Here is a 13,254-nt window from a genome sequence, read left to right on the forward strand (position 1 = left end):
AGTGGTGAAAGTAACATGAGGTCTGGAACCCATTAAGGGCTAACCTTGTGTGTGGGGGATGAGACATTGGAACAATTAGCTCGGTAGAGCAGTAAAAGCCACCACAAGTGCAAGCATCCGCTGAATCTGACTAACTATATGTATCCGGATGAGTCGTGTATGAGTCTTAGTGTATTGTGTGCAAGTCATAACATGGTTGGTTGACATATGCATCTTGAACTATGAAATTATATGTAACTGTATGATAAATAATTTTCTACTCTAGCTTACCCTTTTGTTTGTTGTATGTTCCGTTTGTGTGGTTTTCTCTCTTTACGATAATCATAAATTTATTAATGTAAGCATATGTGAGAAATACTCGTGGTCAACAGGAAAATGGTGATTCCGTGGCTTAGTCTCTAGGATGGCTTCCGCTTGTTTGAGTTTTATTTCAGGGCTATGGCCCATGTATTGTCTTGTCATTTAGTTTGGTTTTAAATTATATCGGTCGACGTATTTCCTTTTGTATCGGCATCGTGTAACACACCATTTAATTTAATATGCGAAATTAAAGGAAGCGTCACATAAAGATAACGTACTAGCGCAGTCCTGGAGCTTAAAACTCAACTCCTTACAACCCAAGGCACACCATGATGCCCAAAAGAAAACTGGATAAAAAGTTTACAAAATGTATATAAATCCAAGGACAAACAAGTACATGGGCCACAACCCTAAAGAAAAGCCCATAAAGAAAATTAAGCCTAGTCCACGCGAACTATGCAGCAGAACCATCACCTCCCTGTAGCCCACAGGTGTTCTTCGCATCTGCTCACACCAACAAGTTGATGATCATCGCAAAGGAGAGTACCACACAGCAGGACACACAACAATAAAGTAGGGTAAACTAGAGCACAATGGATTTCATTCATGCAATCAAATATATTTTCACAATCCCATATACACATATCAACCAAGCATGTTATGACTTCACAGACATTACACTAAGACACGACTCGACTCATCCGGATACATATAACCTGGTCGGATTCAGCGGATGCTTGCACTTGTGGTGGATACCTCTGCTCACCCCCGAGCTATATGTTATAAATGTTACAATGAATCAATTTTCCTCACCACAAGGTTAGCCCTTAATGAATTTTAGGCCTCCTGCTACTCTCACCACAGGAGTCAGTCCGCTCTAGGTGAGACCGAAAGGGTCTCGCTCAAGCGAGAAGGACTCTCGCTTAGGCGAGCTCCCCTTCACCTAGGCGAGAGCTCGATAAAACTAGGCAGAATCAAACGCGTCAGCTCGCTTAAGCGAGCTCTCCTCGCCTGAGCGAGGCAGTCTCTCGCTCAAAACCAGAACCACCCGCCTGGGCGAAAGCTCGCGCAGAAGGCTTGGGCGAGCCTCCGCCAGACTCGCTTAAGCGAGTCTGACTCGCCTGGGCGAGATTACCAGTTCTCGCCTTGATCTCACCTGCAACAGATGCATTTTCAAATCCAAGCAATCATACAAATTATTCCACGCACCAAAAATAACGATCAACCCATACAAACATCAAGCAAGCTCAAGAACAGGCCAAAAACAACTTAAACTCAAAACCCTAGCTTCCCGTACCTGGAAAAGGGTTAGCAGAGACCTTGACGGCACGACAGCGAGCACTGCAGCTTTAGGAATGAGCTAACGAGGTGGAGTAGGAGCTAGGTTCGAGTTAGCTCGAAGAAGGCTTAAGGCAAACCCTAGCAGAGCATCCTGTGAGGGGAAAGGAGAAGGTGACGGCTGATTTTGTGAAAGAGTGAGAGTGGAAACGTTAGGGCAAACTTGGGATCAGCTTTATCGTTTGGGCCAGCTCTTTGGCCCATCAGATTTGGGGCAACCCTTTTTGTTAAAGGTTATAAAAGGAATAGGGCCTTACACATCGTGGTGTCTCCTTGATACTTTCTATTTCAAGTACTTTGGATGTTTGTAGGAGTGACTTTATAATCCGAAACTTTACTCTTCATATTGTAATGTGTGACATGTCATTTAAATGCTATTTATTAATGGGACGTTACATATACATCTTGATTATAAGAATAAATATTAGTGGATAGATAGATGACAACTTGATAAGAGAAGTCATAAACAAAAACATATTATAATATGTTTTAGATATTTTAAGAAGTGAACTTTAAATTTAATTCAATTTTAAAAAATTGACTTATAAATTATAAATGAGGTTGATACCTACTTATATATTATAAATATTTTTTTTTCTAATCAATATAAAATCTCTAACAAAAACTTTTGATTTTAAATATTATATATATATATATATATATATAACATTTTAATCTAGATAATAATAATGAATCAATATCCCAATATTAATATCAAAAAATATATAGTAAAACTATGACATTTATTTAATATATATTATTTTTAGTTAAACTCGGTTATAAATATTTTTAAGTATAATATAATTTTAATAAAAATTTCACAATGTCAACAAAAATAAATATTTGATATTTAAATAAAAATTATAATAGTTTAGAATTAAATAAAAATATACATGCAAATACTTCTTATTTGGCTTATTGAGTGTTGGAATAACATTCTTTTTTCATTTGGATTTTCTTTTGATTAAAAACAAAGTAGGAAAACATTTTATATTATACGGATTTAAAATTATAATAATGAAATATTGTAACAAGTAATAATTTTTTTATGTGAAAAGAAGTTAATGAAAGTGTGTATATCATTTAAAATAATAATAATAATAATAATAATATTATTATTATTATTATTATTATTATTATTATTATTATTATTGAAGAAAACATAGAATGTCTTTATTGTTTATCATAACAGAAAATAATAAAATTATTATTGTTATAATTATAAAAGTAAATATAAATAATTTTTATAATTTTACTATACAAAATTATTTTAATTTACAAAAATAGTTATATTTTAAAAAAATGGATCAAATAAAAAATATTAATTTAATAAAGGTGGATAAAATTGGCAAAAGTAATTATTTTAATTTAAAAAAAAAATATTATTTAGAAGGTAAAAATGAAAAATAATAATAGTATAGATTATTATAGACTATGATTAATATTTTAACAATGTTTATATTTTGATGAATGGAGATAATTATTTTGGTAACGTTTTAATTTAAATGTAGTAAAAAATTTACAGTTTTAGTAAAAAAAACTTTAATTTTATTAATTTTGTTTGAATTTTATTAATGGTAAAAATCATTAAATATGTGTTTGGTTTAGTAACTTTCGAAGGGCCATTTTATCCCAGTTATTGTTTTACAAATTTAAATATTGAGTGTTTTTTGTAATTGAATATTTTTTCTTTTAATAAATATAGATGGCAATTATTACTAAATTAAATATTTATTTAGTTATATTAATCATTAACAGAGTTTAAACAATATTGTAACATCCTATTTTATTAGTATAAAACTAATTAAATAATAAAAGTACATAAAAAAGATTTCCTTCGTGAAATCTTCTATATTATTATGAGTTCATATCCTCACAATACATACTTTATACTTCATATCATATATTCTCAAGTATATTACGCAACAATTTAACAATACATATACAAAATATTAGGGATTTTAAAAATAAAACTACAACTTCCACAAAACTAAGAATTATGTTCTTTCATTCAAATTAAATATAACTGAATCAAGAATGCAATGCAAAAAGAATCAATTTAATTGAATAAATGCAAAAAAAGTTATGCATCAAACAAACAACATGGGTCAAAGTTGTTAGAACCTAAACTACAAGAATCTTATGTGAACAAGTTCTCTAACTACAAACTTAGGAATCTTATGTGAAAAAGTTCTCTAACTACAAACCTGCAATCGAAGATCTGAAGAGTCAAAGTACATAATAATATGTCTAAGGCCAACTATAAAACTTTCAACTTGATCCGATGACGGTTAACAATGTGGAAGTTCCAATTTTTTTGAGATAACTCAGAACAAAAAAACCCAACTCGCCCAACAAAGAAACCTTTCTACCAAAATTGATTTTGGCGCTTGCTCAGTGAGTTGTTTGCTCGCTTAGTGAGTTTGGACAATGCAAAAGCCAAATCTCCTACAATTTGACCATACCAGATGATCAAAAACCCAATTTCAAGCATTATACATGTTTCAAACACATCAAATTTGTGGTAAACAAATCAATTCGGCCAAAATCATCACATTCACCGCACACACCATAGAAAGTCATACATTTTATAATAAACTAAAGCCTTAAAGCATATTAATTTCATAAAATTGAAGATCATATACCCTAATTCAACAATCCACAAAAAATCAAATACGTAAGACCAAAGAATTAGCTTCCCCCACCTCAATTGCTACCTTTGAGCTCCTTAACACTTTTTCACTGTTTCACTCCCTAAAAACCTAACTACACTATAAGAAGATCAAATTAATAATCTGGAACATGACAAACTCATAAACATACAAAGAGTTCATGGAAATATAGAAAACTCACGTATAACTCAAAAAGACCACAAAATTCGACTATTGAAAAAGGTAAAAGAGCAATTTACTCTATTTTTATTTTTGATCGAATATAGTAGAAGAGCTTTTTACGAAAATTCCAACTATGAGCTTGAATTGTCAAATAGATAAATTAGGAGAAAGAACTCATAAAGAAAATGCACATGATGTTAGAAGAAACTCTTTTCTAAAAGAAAAAAAGAGTTGTGTGATGATTTTCTATTATACTATATTTTAATACTTATTATACTTAACTTATAATATATATATATAAAAGAGAATTATGATAATCGTTGAGATATATTTCACCATAGAAAAAGACTCTTTTACCGTATGCAAGATTATTAAGATGTACCTATAACCTATTATAATATGAGCTGCTCATTTAAACTCAGCCTCACTTTATAAAGGACTTTAAATTTTGTAAACTACATCATTCCAACAAAACCTACTTATTAAATGGGTCAACTTGTACGTACAAATATACATGACAAAAAAGTAGCATCAATTTGTATAACAATAATGTTCTTAATCCAATAAAGAGTACAAAATCAATAAAATGAAAATATTGAACTTTAGATTAAAATAAACATAACTTGGATTGTAGACGAAACTCAAGTAAAACTCGTTTAACTTATGGATTGCGGTGTGAAAATCGAATATAATAATATCCAAATTAAAAATTTACAAACAAAAAAAAGAAGTTAAACTTATACCCGCACAAACTGCAAAATTACACAATGATTTGTGAACTTTTATTCAAATACCCTCACTCTACCCATCCAACCCAAATTTATAATTTTATCACAAAAATGGTAAAACATAAACTACATAAACGCGGATAAACCAAAAATGTTTTTTACGTAAAATATTAGGTTATTTTTTAATGAAAAAAAGGTAGTAAATCCATTTAGTTCACTATTGATAATTTTACAATTAATTTAACTCAAAACAATAATTAAATGTTTATTTGCATATATATATATATATATATATAATATTTCTCATATAGAATAAATTTTTTAATTATTTATTCATATAAAGATATTTCTATTTTTTTCTAAATATAAATCAACATAAAACTTATTCAATGAAATTCAACAATCATAGAAGTATTTAGAAGCCACTACTTTCATCTGGTAAGTGTGCTTTGGCCACATGTGGACAATGTAAGTAAAAAAAAAATGTTAAATTGAGTAAAGAGCACAGAAGCTACTTTAGAAGCTTCTGGTCTGGTACGACCCTACACTATATTTATTTTATTTAATAACAGGTGCAGATTCTGTATAGTTGAACGCGAAACGAAACATATTATAATTAATTTTTTATTATTAAATTTTTTTAATATATAATCATTATATAAAACAGATTAAATGAACCACCGACTGGGTGGTTTTATTTTAACTTCTCAATTAAGAAGTGAATTTTGTGTAGTGGCAAAAAAATTATACATATTTTTTTAAATCATTACTAAAATTTGTTATGAATTTTTTCCACTAAATTTGGTTACTAACTCTTTATTTGTTTTATAGAATTTCCATTATTTGTTTGTTTTTAAATTCATAAAATAGCATCATATTAATTAAATTTTTTAATATTTTAAACTTGCACTTTTACATACATTCCATATATTTATAAAAAAAATAATTTTTAATTTTGAATCCTCTTATATATTTCTTTCTTTTACGTTTGAAACTCGTTATGTTTTTTTTTTCTCTTATTCCATAACTCATTTTGCTTACTGGTGTTAGACCAAATTTGGAGCTTAGTTTCCTTTTAAATTAAAAGGTTTAGTAACACTTTTATAATCAATTTATTAATTTCTTACAAAATCGATCCCAACTATTTTTTACGCGCGTTTAGTCTCTTATGTATCAAAATTTTTTTTATAGATTTTGTATTTTTATCATATTTCAAACGTTTTTGATATTTTTTTTTAAGTAGGGTTAAATATGTTTTTGTCTTTTAAATTTTATTGAATTTTAGAATTAATTTATCTTCGAAACTTTATACCAATTTAGTCATTCATTTCTAGAAATATGTGGATTTAATTTTTCTTACCAAATTTTGTTAAGTTTATTTGATATTTTAAATGTATTTTATGATAATATTTGAGTTAACATTGAAGTGAAAATGTGTAAACGATGTAAATAATTCAAATATTATCATGAAATGCGTTTAAAATGTTAGATAAACTTAACAAAATTTGGTTAAAAGGACTAAATTCACGCATTTTTAAAGATAAATGACTAAATTAGTCAAAATTTTTGAAAAGGGACTAATTCCAAATTTTACTAAAACTTGAGGGAACAAAAACATATTTAACCATTTCAATTATGAATGATTATTCATCACATGCTTTTTAAAAAGGTTAGTTTTAATTATTATAATAATTGCATTAATTATTTTTGCTTGCATTCACTTTCTTAGCACCATTTCACCCCGAAAAGAATTATAGGGTTTTGTTTTATAATCTAGAGATAAAAATAACTAAAATAAAGGTGAATGTTTTATTATTTAAAAATTATATATAATATAAAATAAATTTATTTTTTGTTTATTTAAATTATGTTTTCTCTATAAAATATAAAATCTTTGATTTTTGTATATTTATGAGGTTTTCATCGTGTCATATTTTTGGCATGGTCTATACAGAAATGAAACAAATGATAAGATATATAAATATACAAATTTTACGCAATACGCTTCTACGGAAACAATAATAAGGTATCAAGGAGTATATATTATTTCTTATCCAATCCTTGATTTCCTAAGACGGATACTCTTTGATCATGTTGAGCACGCCTTCACGTCTTGTTGTCGGATTGAACATATTGGAGATTACTTGTAGAAAATGACTCTAACGATCAAGTTAACGAGAGCTCTCAAAAGTCAAATCACAATTTGGAATTAATGAAATGCGTATCTTTAATTGTTGGGGTTCACCTGTACTTATAGAATATTAATCATAGATTACCTGGTTAGTAGGTTAGGCCTTTATTGGGCTTGTTGGGTCTCCTTTGGGTTTATGTGGGCCTACAAAGGGCCCAAGTATTAGGCTCATGGATCGATTCTGCGCATTTGGCTGTTATTTCATAAGTTCAGAGTAGGTGGTCCACGCCGATATGTAACTTTAGTCGTTATGTATGCATTAATTTTGTATACAATTGATCAACGATGTAATCCAAGCAAGACTATAAGTTGGCGGCTAAGACCGAGTATTCATTGTCGTCGGCTCTATCTGCATAGTATAGTACACAATACTTTTGATATTTTGTATTATATTGACTCAAGTTAAATTATTTGGACATAGATTTATTGTTGAATTGTTTTGATATGATGTGGTATCTGAGTTGTTAACCTTACATATTTTGTTATTTAATATATTAAGTGTTTTGAGTTTAATTGAATAAAAGTAAATATAGGTGAAATAGTACATATGGGAGAAGTTGTTTAGACTGAAAAAGTACTTTTTAATTTAACTAGATTCCAATACTTGGTTTGTGTAGTTTGTTAACCACACTAAAGAGATCATATTTGATTCAAATGGGGAGATTCAATGCTCAAGTAATAGTTGATTGATTGAGCAAGAAAAAGATTATCTTAATTCTTTTTTCTTTGATATTTTAATCACTTCAACATTGTTTTTATCATCTAGAGTTCAAACAGAAGCCAAGACAATTCCATTTCCTTTAGAGGAAAATCAATCAAGTAAGATGTTTAGATACAACAATATTCCTGATAAGGTAGAGACAAAATTTTATATGATTAAAGACGACTTCTTCATAAGCATACCAATTTGTGACAAGTAGGAAATGAGCTGATGAAGGATTATCTTGTTTTCTTTTTAAGATTATTGAATATGGTGTAAGTTGATTAAGAAAGCTAAGTGAAATCCCCACTGGACATTAAGATACCAAGTTATCTAGATGTGAAGGTTCCTTTCATAAAGCTCAAGAGAAGAAGATGATGGATTGATTCAAAACAAAAAGGAAATGGAAAGCACATAAACCATAGAAAACCAAGAATAATTAAAGGAAGAAGAAAACATAAAATGGAAAGGAAAGAAATGGTGAAAAATGTGAGAAGCACGCCACTACAAGGCTAGGCTAGAAGCCATGACAACCTTGAAGATGAGTGGATGTGTGCCGCCACTTGCTATGCAAGATAAGGCTTAAAAGTATTCACTCCCATGGGAGGAAACTCTCACAAATGGTTGAGACACAAGAGTGTTTTTACTTCAAAATGTTCAACCCTTTTACATGTCTAGGAGAACCCCTTATATAGAAGAGTTTAGGGGCCTCTAAGCAAATAAAATATACCTAAGGATGTCTCTACAAAAACCTAACCCTAGCTCCTAGAAACTAAGTCAAATAAGGTTACAAAAAATGAGAGACAAAAGAGCTAACTGTGGTGTGTGCAAGGCTAATTTCGTTCTAGCACAAAAGGAGACAAAGAATGTGTCTCATATGTCTCCAAAAAGTGGCCAAAATGTGCTAAAAACAAAGGAGACCAAAGGTACATAGGTACACTTGCTTCATGTCTTTTACATTATGCTTTATGCCTTTGCTTTACTCTCTCCTCCACATCATTTATGCTCCCCAATCACCATGTGCCACCTAACATTGCTTTCTTACTCCTAATTAACCTACAAAGCAAATAAACATAGATTAACATGTTGACTTAGGTCAAGTCAACTATAGTCAACAAGTCAAACTTAGTCAAAGGTCAATAAGTCAACTAAAGTTGATTCAACTAAGTCAACTTTGGGAATCAAAAATAACAAACACAAACGAAAGAGATGAAGAATTAGTGAACTTCCTTTCTAAACATGCTTAGTCTTCTTAAGCATGTGTCTCCATCCTTGGTTGGGGTCAATCCTTCATCATGAGCAAAGTTCAAATTATTTAATCCGCCTATAAAATAAATAAAGGAAGTCAAAATTTGAAGTTAAGAGTAATTGCATAAAATTAAAAGTTATATATTTAAATAAAGCAAGATAGATAGAGATAAAGGATATATAATTAAAAAGATAATGTTAAAGAAAGAAGGTATGCAAATACAAAAAGTGTAACAATCCAATTTTCCAGAATAAAATATATGCTCTTAGGTCATTACTTTATGATAAACAGAGTCATTGACAGACGCATATAATAATGTCTAAATATAATTACCATCAATAAAAAAATTATGGTTCAAAAAGACATTTAGATGAACATTTTTAAACAAATTGACTATAATTAATACAGTTTTCCAAAAATGCTATACATCAGCACCTAAACTAACTACTACGTTAGGCCTTCAATGACTTTCCTCAACTCCTGTGCGACTACCACCATTTGTGCCTATCCTTGGTCATGTATTAATATATGATCATTACAGAACAGAAAACCAAACAAACACAATGGAAGAAGTGCAAAGGTAAACTAATACATTTTAAAAACAAGAAACTTAAAGTAAAAACAATAATGACTTATTATTAAAAAAATGAACAAAACATATTTTTGACGTAAGAATAATTTCTTAGCTTACTCTTTCCCAAGTCTCCCTTATTGCCATCACCCTACATGTGTAATGGACATTCTTTATTTATCATAACCAGTCATAAACTTTAGTATTTTCTCATATCAACTATCACTCTACTACCTTCAAGATTTCAAATAGTTTTCACGCCATTTCATTCACCAAAATATCACAAATAAATGAACCACAACTAGACATTGCTTCCATAAGACAAACAAGTGTATTCAATAGATTCGTGGAACTTTCTTTCTGTCATACTTACTTACCACTAATCATTCAAATTATAATCACATCCAACTTCACCAAGTCATGACAAGGTTAAGTTCACTAGCTCCTTAAGTATGATCCTCTTTCATATCATATCGTTCGCTTTGTGAAGTTTCCTTCGACTCTCACCACCTAGATATCTTTCTCTATGTGAGTTAGATACTAAAAGAGTAAAGATAGTCTCACTCATGGAATCACCTTTCAATAGACTTTGACATACATACAATAATAGTAATTTTCCCTTGAAAATACTACCTTGACTCAGATCTCACAATACCAATCCAAACAAAGTTCATAATACTAATGTCTCAAACTTTATACACACAACAATCAACCCATAACCCAACCCTCTCAATACCATCCATATCACACTTTAACACAATGATCAATGAAAATCATAACAATATTTTCTTCTTTTTTTCATAGTTCAAACATTATTATAGTAGTTTTTCTTTAACTATTATGTGAAATCACTTGTTTTGGGTACTTTATAAAAGACCCTTGTCTACATTGAATGAGTTGTTTACTTTTTTTTTTTTTGGTTTTGTTTTTGGTTCACGATGGTGGTGCAGTGCATGTACTAGATAATCATCCATATATACATTTAATTGTTAAGGCAATTGTAGCATTGATGGGACACTTGCAACCTAGCCATTTCTTGTTTTCGTGGCAACTTTATGCCTAGACCTCCAGTCTTTCCCCAATTTATTTTTCTTGTTCTTTATTCAATTCACGACAACATCATCTGTAAGACTCGAGAAATTTAAATAATTAAATAAATCATTATTTAATAAATGTGGGTCGTGGAAGCATTTGGATACTATGTTGGAGTTTCATAAATTATGGATTTTTGGATAACTTTCGATTAATAAATGTTTTAAAATTTCCCGCGTTTCTGGGAAGCGAAGTATAATAAATGAGGTTTTCATCATATTTCTTAATTTTATTACTTAAATTAGTAATATCTGACCGGGATGTTACATCATCCCCTGGTGATCACGAGGTAGCGTAACCCACTCTTTTAGATCCAACCAACTTTCATTTTTCGTTTGGCTCTTGTTTCCTCTTTATGGTGGTGTGATGCAGCTTGGTTCCGATGTTTGATCCCCTCACGTGACGAGTTACCTTGCAGAAGGAAACCCTTGGGGTTACATGAATATTTTTGGTTTCTCCCATTATTGTGCAACCACCTCCTTTCTCCTTCTCTTCCTAGCTTTATCTCTTAATACTCATGCATAAACGAGTTTATTCTAGTGTTGTGAAATGACAGGTTTTCATGGACCCATTTCCTTTTCTCTTATTTTAGGTTTGTAGTGTAGTTGACATCCGTCCTTTAACATGTTGGTGGACAACTTTTTGTCTGCAATACTAGTTATAAATTGTGGTGAAGCTTTGGGAAGGGACCTACGACCTACTGATAATATGCCTCTTTCTTTTTCTTTCACATTTTTTTTGTGGTGCAGTGAATGTGTTAGTATGCTATATATATTTATGAGTTAAGGCAATTAATGCTTGGATGGCATTGATGTACGTGGTAAAGGCTTGCACATGGTTTTTTCTCTTGCTGGTAGGACGTCAGGTTCTTTTGAATGCAAAGCAAGGTAATACAATCTAAACCCTTCTAGTGGGTCTGCGGTGGTGCACCCAAAAATGTTGCACGGCTACCCCTTTTAGCTTAATGGTAAGTCTTGGTGCTTGTGTTCATAATATTGCATGATTTTTGTGGGGAGACCAGTGGCTTAACGCCTTAGGCAACCAACCCGTGAGGATGAAGAACTACTAGTCTATTGGTTGGTTTTATGCGTAGATAATCGTGCTTTAGTACTATGAAACATAGGGATTATGCTTAATAACTTTGATTGTTCTTCTTCACTCATGGGGCCGATATGGGAAATTCCATGCAGTCTTGTCATTGTAGGGTGTTGGTTAAGGGTTAGTTTTGTCCCATTGGTTAGATCACATTATGTGATTTTTGGGTACAACCACATGTGTAAATTGGTAATGCATATATCATGAGGTTTTTAAGTAGTTTCCCAACGTGTGGCCCTACTGTTGGTTCAAGTGCGCTTGATCTTACTTGGGTTTGCCTGTTAATAGAATTTAATTGATGGTTTGGTGCTTGATGAAGAATCGTCTCAAATTTGGGAATGAATTTCGTCTTGAACGAAAATGGGTATGAACCCTAGAACGAATGGGGAAAAATTGGAGGATGTCGATTTAGGGGTTTTCAGAACGGGAGAAAATCACACCACTTGGAGGAGGTTCCAAGATAAGTGAGGAAGATCTGCCACTTTGATTCAGAAATTCAAAGATAAGGATCGGTGGTTCTATAGAGAACCTCGAGACTTGAAATAAAACTCAAATTTTCATATAACTCAAATATGAATACAAAGTGTTTCACAAGAGCTTATTACTATGGGCCAAACACTAAAAAGCCCAACACGACTAAAAGGTCCAATAAGGCCCAAACAAAAACATTACAAAAATTATAAAAAGATTTCCTATTCTATGATCTGAAGCTAATCCGAGATATTTTTGAAGGTCCTAGGCATGATTCCATCAACTGCTCCAAAATGCATATGCCGACCCTAACCATGCCTCCATTAGTGCTTTAGTTGATCTTTCCATTTTGGTTAGGATTTAACGCTTCAAGGGCCTTAGTGCCTACTTTGTTCGTTTATTGCTTTCTTGTGGGTCTCAAGGTCACTCTCCACTCATGTATGTGAGAGTGACCTTGAAAGATAAGTTGTTGGGAGGTTTTTCGTCGTACCTAGAAATCCATAGATGATTCTTTCGCCTGTGCGAAATAGTGGAAAAAGGTCCTCTTCGCCTGTGTGAGGCAATGGGAGAGGATGAGTTTGATTGCTACACTTTCTCACCAGTGCGAGACAGTGGAGAGGGAAAATATGTTTCGCCTTAGTTCTGAGTCGTTGCCGAGTATAGTGCTCAGTGTGAGATTCACTAA

This window comes from Vigna unguiculata, chromosome 3 (genome assembly GCF_004118075.2).
Source record: "Vigna unguiculata cultivar IT97K-499-35 chromosome 3, ASM411807v1, whole genome shotgun sequence".
NCBI classification, from domain to species: Eukaryota; Viridiplantae; Streptophyta; class Magnoliopsida; order Fabales; family Fabaceae; genus Vigna; species Vigna unguiculata.